We start from the raw sequence: 15,918 nt of genomic DNA on the forward strand, positions 1-15,918 counted from the left end.
ACTTTACTATCTTAATTATTTTCACTCGATCCAAACCATCCATTTTCATTATTTTACTCACTTTATCTTCCTACACAAGGACTCTAGTGTACTTTAAAATATGTATTAACCCCTAAAACTAGCAGGTTATCGAATTCCAGTTTTAAGAATAAACATTGTTCTAGACCTACTCAATAGCATTGGATTATTAGATTCGAGATAACACATATTCCGCACATTTATTATCGGTAAAATCACCGTATGCTTTCCTATTCAATATATCATTAGGGAAACCTAATTTTCTGAAGTAAAGTAGGATTTATACAACGAGATCGTAATGATGGGCACTCACTGTCTTTTCAGTATCCAAGTCTCTTTTGATTTAAAAGATAATGAAGGCCCATTTATATGGCAGATAGTTTGGTCAGTAATGCAACATATGGCGAAAAATCGATTCAGATGTATATCTAATAATGAAATGTTATGGAACATTTCAGTACTGCAGTCAGAGCTACATTGTATACACGCCACCAATAAACGACAAAATCTAGATCCTACTGCGTTTGCACATTAAACCATATGAGCAATGCAACATCAGTTAAATTCGACAAATGAAGCAGAAAGGACAGACAAGATGATTATGCGTACCTAACTTTTCGAGAGAAGCACTTAAAAATTAAGATTTAAACTTTCATGGAGATGTAAAACGGTATTCGTAGTAAATGAAAAAGAATTCTAACATTGCAGTAAGTGTATCAAACATTTCATTAAGAAAACTTTAACGATTGGATACAAAATAGTTTTTGTAATACAAAGCTTCATATAAACTGATGAAATCTGCAGGTGCACACCATAATTTAAACAAGCAAATTTGTATCGTTATTTACGGAAGCATTATGTAACTTTCGTTCTGTTTTATTTTCTCACACCACTTTAACCTGATTTATGAAGTCATAACACCATTACATTTTTAATTACTACAGTAATAGTTTCCCAGGGAGGGAACATCCTTTATAATTTAATAGAACTTAACCATTCATATTGAAAACATGTATCGTCCTAAATATAAAGTAACGAATTTTCCACCATTAACTTACAGTATACTTTTAAGATATTAGTTCATGAATTTTAAATCATTTTACATTTTGATGACCTTGTTATGGGTTTTAGTAGCATTTGAAATCATGAAAAAAATTTGCTACAACATTTTACGATGACAAAATGAATAGTAGATTGTTATTCTGCGACATTTGAAACTGAAACATATTCATACTTTTCCTGCGATGTCAGCAAAGAGAGGTTGATATAAAAGTGCTGTTAAATTATCACTCCACGTGCAATGGCATATAAGAAAGTTTTTGCATTTGGATAATACTGCCGCCAAAGTAAACACACCTTGTTATTATAACTGAGCGAATACCTACGTACGAATTAATGACAGTGTACTTTAGGTATTCATTGTCGACTGACCTACGTAGATATCTTAAAGTTCTACTTGAACTTCAACCCATGCATTACAGGTAAGTGTTGATACAAAAGACGAGATTATTTTGCTGAACGATGCTATGACGTACACCGTGGGAGATGCGTAGGAATATACCAGGATGTAGAATATATAATATTCCAGGATATAGAGTGACAGTCCGTGTGTATATAAGGACATGCTTTGCATGTAATTTACAGCAGATCCCTCCTCTCAAAGGATAGACTATTTTGTGCTGCCGATAGCAAGGTAAGACCACATATATATTTTCTGCATTTATTGAGCAAAAGAAATTCAGCAGGAATAATAGTCAAAACAAGTTTCTATTACCATGGTTATATCAAAGGAATGATGATGATCCGAATTAGAAGATCTTATACTGTGACCGATAGGGAGCACAAAATATATTTCTTGTTTCACAAGAAACGATCACACGAACCTAATGGTGTAAGTAACAATCAATGTGTATTTCTTTATTATATTTCAATACGTTGTCTTTTGTAGGTCAAAGTCCTCATTCGCTTGTACAACTTACACTCGTTCGTGGAACTCTGTTTTTATTCATGGAGAACTGCGCAACCAATCCCGTGAGACAGTGTAATACAATAGAACGTAGTGGAGGATTCGCTGGATATGTTTCTGAGGAGAAGCACGTTACGGAGATGATCCATCGTTACCACGTTCTGGCCTCGATGCCTTGGCCCTGGCTTGGAAATTAAATATCGAATCCGTAAGTCTGTGTTTATCATAACATCATTAACATATTTCCGAAGGGTAGTAATATTATTTACATTATTTGTAGTAGTAAAAGTCTGGGTTTGAAAACGAATTTTTTTCGTGTCTCAAATGTATCCAAATCTTTATACTGTCACTTCTAGTGACTCAAATTACAGAAATACAGTTGTGGTAGTAGTATGTGTAGTAGTATTAGTATGTGTAGTATGATGCTACCGTTCGAATAATCTACTCTATTTGGCCATATCACCCGTTAACTGGAGTTCTTATAGACAATACTTGCAATTAAGATTTGGGTAAGCAATTATATACTTTAATTAATGGACATATTTAATATTGTTTTAACGGTCTCTTTGATTTCTCAATGACATACAGTTCTGAATTCGAAATCCATATAGAAAATGATATACATAAGACGATAAGCCTTAGGTTTCAGACCCCGTATAAATAGCTCGAGTAACAGCACATTGTAGTGCGTAGATTTGCTGTTGCTGACCGTATATATATATATATATATATATATATATATATATATATATATATATATATATATATATATAAAGAATACAAATCATATGGTGAATAACAATCCGTTCAAGTGCATTTGATCCAGCCAGGGATCACGTGTGGCAGGGATTGAGTTAAATGCAATAAACTGACACCGAACAGTGAGAAACTTGTATCTAAGTAGGATGAGCGCTCTAGACTCCTTAATGAGTCTTTTTCAAAGGCAAGTACAAAACATGGACAGAACAAACGTTTAAAACAGAAAAACGGTTATGTTTGCGAAATGTTACATGGCTGTTTCTACAGGAATAAAACCTTTTAATTTTATTATGTTTCAACTAGTTTATTTCAGCTTGTTGATTATACTGGAAACTATTCGTATTGACCTGGAAATAGATGAGCCATAACGACATGTTATTTTATGTAAATTTATGTAAGCGCAATTTATATCACGAATATTTAATTGTTATAATAGTCATTGGTTTTAAGAAAATTTATAGAAATATTTAATAGAAAATTTGTCGGCTGCAAAAAGGAAACGGTTGTCTATTTCTAGTCTTCTTGGTTTAAATCGCTTGGTTTCAATATTCTTCGGCGGCGTATCCAGTAAAATTATTTTTCTTTCCTGGTTTGGGAACTCTAGTACAGGTATTGAGCAAGTGTAATAAGTGTTATATCGCTAAAAGCGTGGCATGGGGAAGAGAAGTGTTCTGCGACCAGGGTTCTGTACAGCTTCTTAGTCATCCAATCAGATCTATAAAGGTTGATCGTTTGTGTAGCATTTCAGTTTGTCCGACATACTGACGGATGCAGATCTTACATGTGATGAGAAAAATGACATTCTCTGTGTTGCACGTTTTGAGTGAACCATGTATGTTTAGTTTGTCTCTAGTCACTTTGCTGGAAAATGTCCTGGTCTCAATCATATGTTAACTGGTTTTGCAGATTGTATCGCCACAGGGGCCAGATTGACTATTTTGGTCTTGATTAGTGAATGGCGTTAGCATCGCCCTGACTAGGATGTCCTTGATGTTTTTTGTTCTCTGGTAGGCTACTACAGGTTTGTTAGGGAGGATTAACTTTAGTGCGTCCGAAGGTTCCACGATGGGCAAGTTTTTCACGATGATTTTACATACTTTGGGGTTGTCTGAATGGTAAGCCAGGATAAATGGTATCCTATTACCCTTTTCCTTCTTTCCATATTTTAGTAGGTCATCGGGGTTTGTTTGTTTAGCCCTCAAAAGCATCGCCAATTGTTGAGCTGCAATAGTCCCAGTGGCGGCACAAACATTCCTCAGAAAATGTATTTATTGGGCGGGTCACTGGAGTTAAGTTTTGTTGATTGGCGACGCATTAGTTCCTGCTAGGCTACAGGTATATCCGATATATTATGATCATTAAAACATGGAATATTTTATTTTTCAGACCATATGAGAAAACAAAGGTCGTAATTGCGCGATGTTATTTTGTGCTTTCGTGTACCATGGATGGAACTTTAGACCACCAAGCAGTTACGAAACAGTTACGGATACCAATATTCAGCTTTCATAATTGTGATACTTGTGACGTCACCACAGTAGACCGATGGACGAATATTCACTGTATATTGTTGTTAATTATAAAACACTAATGTTGTATTGATGGTTCAAAGACGCAAGCAGGCTGGAAACAATATCATTTGTCTTGTTATATACATTGATTTATTTTATCCATCTCTTTCTGACATTACACGCTATTGTAAAAGCTCGCTACATAAACGAGAAAACAGTATTCCATAAAATGTTTGGTCAGGTAAAGAATCATACATTCTCATTAGTCATTCCTATTTGTATCGTTGAGGGTGCGTTTCCTATTAAAATAAAATGGTTGTTTGTAATCTCAAGTGACCGCAAGGAAGAGCGAGCTTATATTGGTTCTTTGTCTGTAAGTCGCTAATTCGTAATTGATCTTTCGAAATGTTAGCAAAAACGCTGAATCAACTTTCAAGTGTGTTTATTCTGAGCATTGTGTCATCAAGATCTATTACATATTTATCATATTTAGCATCACTGTTTATACACATATGTTTTGATCGAATAAACGAACGTTTATGTAAACAAATAAATAGTATGTTTATTTGAGTACTTTAATCCGTATGCGAATCCTTTCTATACACCAAATGTGAAGGATATCTGATCAGCTAAACCTACAGATTAATCCAAAACAGTCTCGTACACATTTATTGTTTTGAAGTAAGACTAGTCGGTCACTATCGCCGCATGGAATCCCTACAACTGGAGATATATTTGGATTTCGCCAATAAAACTGTTTGACACCAACATACGCATTCAAATATCCTTCTTTAAATATTATATGATCTCATAGGTTAAAGGTCGGAGCTAATTTGTTCATTAAAATTGAACCATAGGTAAATAACGAAGCTGTGAAGTGAAATATTCCTGGTTCTGTTAGCGTTAATCTTTGAGATTACTTTTTCGTTATGTGAGGTCTTGTTCCTTTTGTAATAAAAATATAATATTCACCCATATTCAACCGTACATTAAAACATCAAGTGTAGCGATCATGTAACTGATATGGTTACCGTTACTAACAATACAAGAAGCATTGAAACAACATCTCAACACCGACTATTTATAGAAAATGTAAGGTAATTCTGATTTGTTCAACCCATGTTGATTGGTCTCAGAAATGAATGCAGTTAGTAAAACTAGATTAGCATTAAAACGATTAGTGGATCAGAATGAACTAAATTTCCATTTGTATTTCTTCAGTGTGTCAAGATAGTTTCGTATCATTGCTTATACGTATCAATCGCACTCAGGAGGAATACTTATCGCAATAATCTCAAACATAGTCCTATCCATCAATACCAATCATTGATTTACTGTTTCAAAGTTACTGTCAATCACGTAATTATAGATCCAAGATTTACTTACATTTTTTTTATGATGAAGAGCATCAGACAAATGATCAAAGAAGGCCAGTATCATATTAAGCTAAATATATTTAATTATGATATTTCTGTAGACATAACTATATGACTATGTATTTTTAAGAAGTTTCATTTTGCAAATGCCTTAGCTGACGTAGTATTTTGCTTTTGTTGTTTCTCACTTTGCTTCTGTGTTTTTCACGTTCTAGTACTACTGTGAAACTGAATTAGATTTTATAATCGCTGATACCGCTGAGAGAGGTATATTTTGTAACAGAGAGAGTATTTATTTATCAAACGGAACCAAATTAGGTACTGTAGTTAGCTATCTCGAAGGAGAGTCACCGCAATATACTCATTTAAGATCGTCAATGCTGGCGTATGCGAGTATAAATATGCTATCGATGATAAACAGATTCCCCAATGACGTTGTTAGGGTAGCTACTGACTCATTTTATATCGATGAGAAGTATCTGCCAGAGTTGGAAAAATTAACCGGCGATGGGTCGTGGGGTACGTGGCGCGTACTAGACGAAAATATTGTATGGTCTTGTGAAAACGCTGATGTAATTGCCGAGGATAATTATTATTTTGATAGTGTATCAGAAATTTCGACAGCACCATCTGTGTATGATCCTACGTCGAGATATAAAACAGTCTACGTGAATGGACCAGGTGGATCAGGTAAGACAACTCGAATTATCGACTTATTTAAGAATTCTGATGTAATTGTGTTGACGCAAACACATCGATTAGCACGAGAGATGAGACAACGCGGCGTTAACTCATGTACGTATCATAGCTTTTTCAAGTATACTGGTGGTACGTGGAATGCTTCGCGAATGGGAGAAAAATACATAAATAAAATAATTATATGGGGTGAAATCTGCACTGCATTCGTTAAAACTCTATGAATGTTTTTGGATTGGTTATTAACAAAGAATACTGCAGTAATTATGTGCGGCGACCACGGTCAACCCAATCCTATTGATGGAGAATCACCTCACGAATGGCTAAAGAATTTTGTTGATTATTATGAGGAAGTTAACACCGATTATAGATCTCTTGATGGTCGGCTGAGTGAATTTAAGAGATTAATTCGATTACAACCAAATAAAATTCAATGTGATGTGATGCGCGAAATAATTCCAAAAACATCCATGGGAGATTTCCTATCAACGTGGACACCAAATGATTTGATTGTAGCTAGCAGAAAAATAATACGCGACGTACTTCAGCAAAGATTATTTAAGTTACATCAAGAAAAATTTCCGCTGATGCCTGTACCGTTATGTTACAATCCAGCCGATACCAGATTGGAGAATATTGATGTTGATATACCAGGACAAGGGAAGCAAAATCTTGTGTTGAATGATATAGTCGTCGTTGATGTTAATTTTGTCAATGATATGTTGAGTGCAGAAAAATCTCCGTGGACGCTCGGATATGCAATGACAATTCATTCTTCGCAGGGATTAACCATAACCGATACTCGAGTTTGGATTGTTGACGATTACATAGAAAGGTCTAATCTGGTGTATTTGGCTGTTTCTAGAGTCAGAAAAATAAACCAACTAGGATGGATTGTTTTAGATAGAATGATTATTAACGATGAAATTGACGAGTATGTGATTAAAAAAAAATTGTTGAGTTATAAGCAAACCGATAAAAGAAATAAACGCGAATTTGATTTAGATGTTGAATTTATTTTATTGCTGAAAGAGAAACAAAAAGTCATTGTGCAGGTTGTAATTGCATAATGACATGGAATTATCAAAATAAAAAAAAATGATTCCAGACAATTTACCGAGGACAGAATAAATAATAATTTAGGTCATAATTGCGACAACGTTACTCTGACGTGTTTAGAGTGTAATCGACGCGGAGTTGATTATCTAAGTGACTGAGGCGGTAATTGAGTATCAGCTGGTATTACTTGTAATTCTTCGCGAGTAAAACCTCGTTGAGGTGCTAATGAATCGAGTATATAAATTGCTGGTCTACCTGATGATCTCGTCACTGATACTATTTTGTGTTGTTGTGCTCCAGATTGGATCTGTTGATCTTTTTCTGCCACCCTCAGCCTCACCTGGTTTGTATAAATATCTGACGATGACACTACCAAGAACAGGTCGAGCTGAAAAATCGCGTCGCTTTATCGGTATAAAATCTTTCTGCATGGCAATTACTGGTTTCATTGATATAGCTCTCGTTGTCTCGTTATTTATCGCAGATATAACACCGGTTATCCTAACTACCCAGTCATTAGATCGTTTATTCTGAATAAACTCCATCGCATACTGATAACCAAAAAGCCGCTCAGCTAGTGTTTTATTGAATCTTTCAACAATTGCCTGGTCATTGTGAATATTAACCTTACCGCGTCTTATTTTTGTATTTTTTTGTTTCATTAATGAAGTCACCGCGCCGAGGAATTCTCGTCCAGGATCAACCTGAAATAAAATCGGATTTGTTAATGGTCCTCGTTGATATATTTTTTCAAATGCATCAGCTACCTCAGCGGCTGTTTTTTTTAGTTAATGGTTCAGCTTTGTATCTGCTAGCAATATCTACTACGATCAGCACATATTTATAGATTTTACCATCAACAGTATCATGTGGTAAAAACATTATATCAGCCTGATGAACCTCATTTGGTACGCTAACATCAAAATGCGCGTGCTCGATTCGTTTTGGTGGTGGTAGATAAATTTGCCATATAGCCTGTTTAGATAACCAAGCAGCAGCTGTTGATGGTTTTAATAGCAGCTTTTGCAAGTTTTTTGATAGCTGGTTTACCCCGCCAAAATCCAGCAGGAGAATAGCAGATAGATCCCATTATTAATTACCAGCACCAAAAACTAATTTACCCTTCATTGCGTTTTTAATTAGCCACGAATCTAGTCTCACTTTAATCGTTATATTTTTTATAGAATTTATTGCGTGAATTAAATTTATATCAGCAAGATGTCGCTGTTGAATATCTTTACTTCGATATGCTATATCATGAGCTAGACATGCCTGATCAATCGCATTAATCGGTTCCTCACCTGAATTTGGTTGATCCTGATTATTTAATCTGATATCGAGTATGGTACCTGGTCCACAGTAGCTATATCCTGGCAGGTGTTTTTCTCCAGAGTATTTAGCCCAGGGGAATCCTGGTAACGATGATAACTCTGAGGTGATGTCACCTCCATGGAATCATTTTTTTTAGTTGATGAGGTAAATCTAAATATTTTTGTGCCGCATTTTGCTCATTTACCTGTAACGGCAGATCTCTTGTTGCGAGTTGTAACCGTAGTTAGCTCTACCGTTGGCGTACGTGTTTTACATTTGACACAATATAAATCCATAATATTTATTATATCATGAATGTAATTGATTTTTCAGCTACAAAAAAGTCTGTTCCTGTCAAGCATCATGCTGCATTACCTAATTCAATTAGAATGATAATAATTGGCCCATCAGGGAGTGGAAAAACTCAATTGCTGTTAAATCTGATAATGAGATGGTTAAAATGGGATAAATTATATTTGGTTGCACCATCTGTTGATGATCAACGTTGTTATCAGGTATTGAAAGAGTTTAATGAAAATGCAGCCTTGATGAATAATGGTGAAAATATAATTGAATTTATCACCGACATCGAAGAGGCTCCCTCTATTGATGATCTCGATGGGTCAGTCAATAATTTAGTAGTCTACGACGACGTGATGTTAGATAAACAAACTAATCCTGCCAGAATATTTTCCCGTGGTCGACATAAAAATACAGATATCATTTATGTAACTCAAAGATATACACAGATACCGAAAGTAATCAGAGACAACTGCAATGTTTTGGTTGTTTTTAACGGCGTCGATGTTCATACGCTAAGAAATATTCATCAAACATGGTGTAGCGGCGACATGGATATAAACAAATTTAAAAATTTCTTTTCACGAGCTCAAGGTACGCCTCATGGATTTGTGACGGTAAATGTATGTGATCCCAGGTCAAGATATCGAATAGGTTTAGATAAAATCTTTTAACGCTGATTGGTATAATTTTGTGCAATTACACGATAGCAACAGGGAGGGCTTTACAAATACTTGGTCGTAAGGTAATAAACAAAAAAAAAATTAAAATTAACGTAGAATACTTTCTTTTTCAGCTAAAATCTTCAATCTAAGGTTTTATTGATGGAACAGGGTTCAGTAACGAATAAAATTCTCCAGGATGCGTTTATTTGGTAATCGGGACCTTTCTACGAGAGAGTTTTCTGTGGAAGGTTTATTTTTTGTCTGGAACCCTAGGTCTGATTGCCCTCCCTGCTGTGTGTGTGTGTGTGTGTGTATTTGTTTATGTATATTTCCTAGAGATTTCTATATGTTGACGATGTATATATCATGCTTGCGTTCTCGTCTATACTGTGTCTCATAATCTTATGATACGTATAATATGTATCTTAGTAACCTGATATAATCTTTGTTGAAGAGGTAACTAAGTCATTTACAGTCAGTCATAGATAAACGCATGCACGCACGCATACGCGCAAACAAGTATATATATATATATGCATAAATACATGTGTCATATAAAAAAAACTACATATAGAATTACACTGTTATAAGTTATCCATTTCATTTTCGTTGCTATCTCGAGCTTAATGTTAAGCACATAACACTATAGACGTATTAACTTTTCGAAATATTATCATCATCAAGCAACTGTTAAAAGATCAGTGCCATGATAGCCAAATGATTGCAGATTCGCATAATTGCAGGTATTGAGATATTTCGTTTTGTCAATACGGTAAGTGACACAGTATTTCTATTGTATTACTATTGTATTTTTGTCACTTTTCTGTTCTATTTAATGATCTTGTATTATCCTGAGTTTGTTTAATCTGATGTAATCTCTTTTGAAGAGGAAATAAAGTCAGTCAGTCAGTCAGTCAGTCAGTCATGCACACACACACACACATACATACATACATACATACATACATACATACATACATACATACATACATACATACATACATACATACATGTTGGTATGGATTCATATCTGGTCCTATGATGTCATGCAGAGAACGTCCGCCAAATGTTTTCTGTCCCTGAAGGCGGTTGCTAATTGTATAATCGATACCTACAGAAGACAAATATGACGTCAAGAAATGAGAGTCTCGTGTAATTTTGCAATACAGTTTTTATTGGCTTGGTCTGTAATTATGTCCATTTGTCAGCCTGTTTTTCTTTACCTGGCTCTGTATCTACTTAGACCATCCGTCTATTTTCCATCAAACTTGATATTTTATTTGATGACATTAAGGTGTTTTATCGGTTCCTTCCTCTGTCCGTTCCATTAGGAAGGCTTCAAGAATTAACTTTTCTTTAAAGATTCACCAGGGAAAAGCAGACAATTCCAATATGTTAAACGTCATATTTAGCTCGTTTCTGATGATATTAAATCACGCGTTTGATGACAATTTGATGGAAGGGAAACATAAGGGAAGTAAAAAATTTCAAAACTTTTTTTAACGGTAAATATGAAAAGCAGAATCTGTTTGATTGCTAAGATAAAGTAAAATAAGTTGCACATTAATTGTTTTACTTATCATCGAATACATATTACACATGATAAATGATGTGTGACATATAGGAAGTATACTGAACCCATAGATGATCAATACTTATTTCGTCATTTATTTGCAAAACGTATTACTTTGAGTGAACACTTACCTAATATAAGTCCACATTTGACTACACCGGCCTCTTTAATTGCATTAGTGACGTCGTTAACACTTTCGAAACTATCCCGTATGACGTGAAAATTACCTGGAGTAGGCAATAAATTAACATGACCAATGGGCCTAGACCTATTCTGAAATAGTAAAATAATAAAATGTGTATTCGTTAGCTAGAAATACCCGTCTATATCTGAAAGCTAACATTAATAACATAAACTATAGCGTGCAACAATATAATCAACACGCATTGCTACGACCACTTAGTCCACCATAGAAATAGAAGTGATCCTAATGAAAAATGCACTGGAACTTCTGAATTTTGGATTGGACTACATCAATTAGGCAACTTGCAATTCATGCCTACTGCCTACTGTAAATATACATAGGTTACACGTGATGAATCAGCTTTGAATCGATTAAATATTTAATATGTGCAAAGCGTACGTTTCACGCTTGAATGATAACTTCATTTAATCTAGAATAACAGTTTATCTCTGTAACGAATAAAAAAATACTCATATTTGTTTTTAATGCGTCGTAGACCATGTAATCTATTTTAACTTGTTGAAAATACACGTGAGATGAATTCTTTCATAGATACATCGTTTATTTTTCAAAACATACATATTCAATATATCAACTTACCAGAGTTCTTGTTTTGAAAAAAAAGGACTTAAAGAATAAACGTTTTCAATTAGGTTTGGTCGAAAAAAACATGCATACTATTTTGTAAAACAGATGTATTCAGTCATAACCATTATGATTCACGTTTGAGGCATGGCAGCTATGTCATAAAATGTATCATAGACTCCTCAGAAATTATAAAGTATACACTCGTGCTGCTTATATTAGATGAAAATATTGGTATTTCACCCAATAATGTGGGTGTGAATAAACAACCTCATCCACTTTTACCATTTACTTCGTCTCTTTGAAGATAACCACCGCTTTGTTCCTTCCAGTGTTGATTCAAGCCGCAATCTTGCTCAACAAAGGTCAGTCGCCAATGTCACGGCAACATTCTCCAACCCGAGTTGGTTTTGCACATGAGAGCTGTCTTCACAACGTGACTCATACGAACAATACCCCTCCAATATACTCTCTCCTCCATCTCTTTTACAGTCTTTCCCACTACAATGTATTCTCCATTTCTCCTTTAGACTAGATCTTTATTGTGCATATTTGCTTCCATTTTCTTGCAGACTATACCCCTACGATGTATTGTCTCATCCATTTCACTTACAGACTATACCCCTACGATGTATTCTCTCATCCATTTCACTTACAGACTATACCCCTACGATGTATTCTCTCATCCATTTCACTTACAGACTATACCCCTACGATGTATTCTCTGCTCCATTTCTCCTTCAGACTATAACACATACAATGTATTCTCTTTCCTATTTATCTTACATACTATACCCCATACAATGTATTATCTTCTTCATATCTCTTTCAGACTATACCACATACAATGTATTCTCTTCTCCATTTATCTTACAGACTATAACCCATACAACGTATTCTCTTCTCTATTTCGCTTTCAAACTATATCCCGTACAATGTATTCTCTTCTCCATTTATCTTACAGACTATATCCCGTACAATATATTCTCTTATCTATTTCGCTTTCAGACTATACCCCGTACAATGTATTTTCTTATCCATGTCTCTTTACTATATCTCATACAATGTATTCTCTTCTCCAATTCTCTTACACGCACGCTAATCACTGAGCTGCCACAATAAATAAATAAATGTAAATAATGTAACCACCAACTAGTCTCTCAACCAGGAGTTCTTTAATTGTATCACTCGTAATGTAAACATGAAATTGGAAAGGAAAGTTGTAAAATTTCTTGACGTTTTCATTTTAGAACCACTTTGCATTAGTATTTAGTAAAACGTGTTAATTTGTAATTGAAATAAACCTTTAATTTTATATCATCTCATAGCCCTCTATTTTAAAAGACCACGTTAATATGAATATTTGCCCTTTCCATTTGGTGAAATCCAATCTAATCCCCACGATGTGCACAAAATTCCTCAGGCTGAAATAAAATGTTTGCAGATAATTCTAGGAATGCGGACTTGTATCTTGAATGTTTACTACCGGTTATCTATCGAAAAAATATGCATTTCTACCTTATGCACCCAATGTTAAGAACTCATTCTAATTTAAAGCAATTTGTTTCTCTCCTTCTCAAACCTATTTTCATCCAACTGAAAACAGCTTATATTCAAATAGAGATTAGCCAATGCATTATGGGAGGGCAAATCTGGTAATGTCTGGTGTAATTATTAGGACAGAATTTTTTAGTGCAAGTAATATAATTGAAATTTTCTCTAAATTGTATTAAAAAATAATTTTTTATTAAATTATATTTAAAGAATTTTCTATTAAAAATATATTGAAATTATATTTATTTATTTCGGTATTACAATGGTATACTAGTTAACAATGATTGCGCCCTTATGGTCAAATACGAACCATCTTATACATACATTGCCCTGCATCTCAAAGTCAGCAGAAAGTACATTCGCTAGGTTGCGTAAATAGACGAGTTAGACAGATTCCAGAGATTTTTCTTGAGGACAAATGCGCTGATCTTCCAGAAGTACCTACGTAATAATGTACATAGACCCAGACGATAATCTGTAAGAGACTACGAAGCCTCACTTTGAGATTCTGGCCAACGCAAAGAACTAGGCTCATGCCTATATTTGGCTCGGTCCTAAGAAACTAATATATAAAGCCTCTACCCACGGGCACACAACTTTATATGCAGGCAAAGTATGATGACGGCAAAATGGGGTAGGTACCATGGGAATTAGGCGAAATGAGAATGGTTGAAAAACGGAAATACAAAACATGACAAATAGGCGAAAAGAGAAAAGTAGCATTGGAATGTTACCCTACAAGAAAGAATTTAGTGTTAATGTGAAAATGTGTTTTACATTCTGATACTTCTGTGTATTGTATCATGTATCGTACCCTTAGATCAACTAAAGCCCTTAGCATTATATTACTAGAATTGTATGTCTCAACATTAGTAAATTAAAATAATTTTACTAGTTTTAGTCAGTTACTATTTTACTCAGTTCCCATGAAAATGAAACCTACGGAAAAACATGTAGTGTTTCATGACTAACAGAACGAAGTAAGGACGTTTCTCTTTTCTTCGCGCCATAATTTGTGATTTTATACTTTTTGAGAGAAACCAATGTGAGAGGAGACATAGAGACAAATAAAAAATGTAAACCGACACAGGCATCAACAAATGTATGACGATTACACTGGGAATGAAACAAACAATATAGATCAAGTCTTAATAGGCAAACGGGTTGACAGACAGACATACAAACATATAAATATATATATGTAGAGTAGAGAACAGGCGCACTGAGAATAGATGGCTGACTAAAAAAAATACTTTGTATTTGTTCTTGTACTTACATCTTTTGAAGGTGGACCTTTCCTTCCTGTCTGCGGTTGATCCATGATTGAATATATACCGATGTTTGCCCTAATTTGTTTATTTTGTGCATTAGTTACTGCATACTGTTTATCAACTTATTATCATTTCATCTGAAAATGCATAAGTATGCCATGTACTATTCTATCAGTAACTAAACCCGATAAATGAAAGTAATCTCGGATCACTCCCCCAGGCTTCAATTACTGGTATTTTATCTGACACAAGATATATATCAACACCTGACTATACACTAAGTAACAGGGGTGCAACGACACACGGTATATCGGTATATTGTGGTTTTTTGTTGTAGCCATAGATAACGCCATACGATTTTCTCTACCGCGAATTTGTCATGGCTTTGTTTCATTAAAAAAATATGGATTCCTCACTGTTTGTATAATTAAATTCACGAACCATATTCTCTTATCTCCGTATGTTTTGTTCCATTACAATTTCGTCCAAGGCAAAAACATTCATAAATATTCCGATCAAAACCATTTGAAAGTTTATATTACATATTCATCTGTTAAGACATATACAATGATGACCTTTGTAAATTCAGATTCATTTAAATCATTGAAAGTTGTTGTTCAATGCTGCTAAAAAATATTTAACCTTTGAAATATCTAGCGAGGTCGTCTACATTTTTATATGTCAAGACCACGAGAGAAGTATTAAACATTTATGTGACTTCTTGATTTTATTTTGATCTTTTATATGATGCAATTAGAGCTCTTGGATATTAAATATCGGAGCAGAAATATACTTTATCCACTGCATATTTTTGAAAGTTTAATGTAATCTTAAATTTTCGCACGTGATTGTGGTAGACTTTTCACTGTTAGTTGGATGAAGCCGACCTCGTTATTGCTTTGTTAGTGCTACAGCCTTTAATATTATGGATCCAATGGAGATTACGTTTTACAGTGTTTATCTTTATAATGGTTCCATACTTGATGAATACAGTTTTGTTGCTATTTGATTGTTTCATTTATATTTATGTCCAAATAAATCGAATATTGTACCTTTGTTGAGAAGTTTGGGGTTTTGACATTTATCAAGG

General features: G+C 34.4%; 2 long non-coding RNA genes across 2 annotated transcripts; one reads left to right on the forward strand and one right to left on the reverse strand.

The window, feature by feature from the left end:
* The first annotated feature begins 1,557 nt into the window (after positions 1–1,557).
* LOC149783173 (uncharacterized) lies at positions 1,558–4,808 on the forward strand. Its single transcript, XR_016413568.1, has 3 exons — positions 1,558–1,711; positions 1,967–2,192; positions 4,130–4,808. It is a non-coding gene; the product is annotated as an uncharacterized LOC149783173 (long non-coding RNA).
* LOC149783174 (uncharacterized) lies at positions 4,564–15,037 on the reverse strand. The gene is made up of 3 exons (XR_016413569.1): positions 14,834–15,037; positions 11,366–11,507; positions 4,564–10,772 (listed from the first exon to the last, which is right to left on the reverse strand). It is a non-coding gene; the product is annotated as an uncharacterized LOC149783174 (long non-coding RNA).
* Positions 15,038–15,918: the final 881 nt, after the last annotated feature.

The sequence above is a fragment of the Sinohyriopsis cumingii genome, chromosome 14 (genome assembly GCF_028554795.1).
Source record: "Sinohyriopsis cumingii isolate HCF-2022 chromosome 14, ASM2855479v2, whole genome shotgun sequence".
In the NCBI taxonomy this organism is placed as follows: Eukaryota; Metazoa; Mollusca; class Bivalvia; order Unionida; family Unionidae; genus Sinohyriopsis; species Sinohyriopsis cumingii.